General features: G+C 22.4%; 1 protein-coding gene across 1 annotated transcript in view; it reads right to left on the bottom strand.

Annotated features, from left to right (window-relative positions):
• LOC107625924 (pectinesterase) overlaps positions 1 to 425 on the bottom strand; it is a 7,541-nt gene that overhangs the window by 6,193 nt on the left and 923 nt on the right. The gene's annotated exons all lie outside the window — the stretch shown is intronic.

The raw sequence follows: 425 nt of genomic DNA, 5'->3' as shown, positions 1-425 counted from the left end.
GCTAAAAATTGATTTTTTTTTTATATTGTACGTGGTATATCCATCTCATATACGTAACATTTAGTTTAATATCAAAAGATATAGATTGACTTTTTGGCTTTAATATGTCAATCATGATACAGACATTTATATTACAAATAGAAGATTCCCTAATCCCCTCCTGATCAATAAAATCACTTCATGGAAGTGATTGAGAGTGATCATGACAAGAAAGTGCAGAGAAATAAAAGAGAGAATTTCATACAATATATCATGAAAAATGTATATCTCAGAACATTAATAATAATGCATATTTAGATAAATTAAATTTTTAATGATATGTTACTTTAGTCAAACAAACAATTTTTTTTAAAAATATTTAGTTACCATACAATATTTTAAATTGATATATTATTTATTTACATATATAAAAATATATCTCATAT

This window comes from Arachis ipaensis, chromosome B02, assembly GCF_000816755.2.
Source record: "Arachis ipaensis cultivar K30076 chromosome B02, Araip1.1, whole genome shotgun sequence".
Classification (NCBI taxonomy): domain Eukaryota; kingdom Viridiplantae; phylum Streptophyta; class Magnoliopsida; order Fabales; family Fabaceae; genus Arachis; species Arachis ipaensis.
Note: the sequence above shows the minus strand (reverse complement) of the source record. Positions and strands in the feature narration are given on the sequence as shown.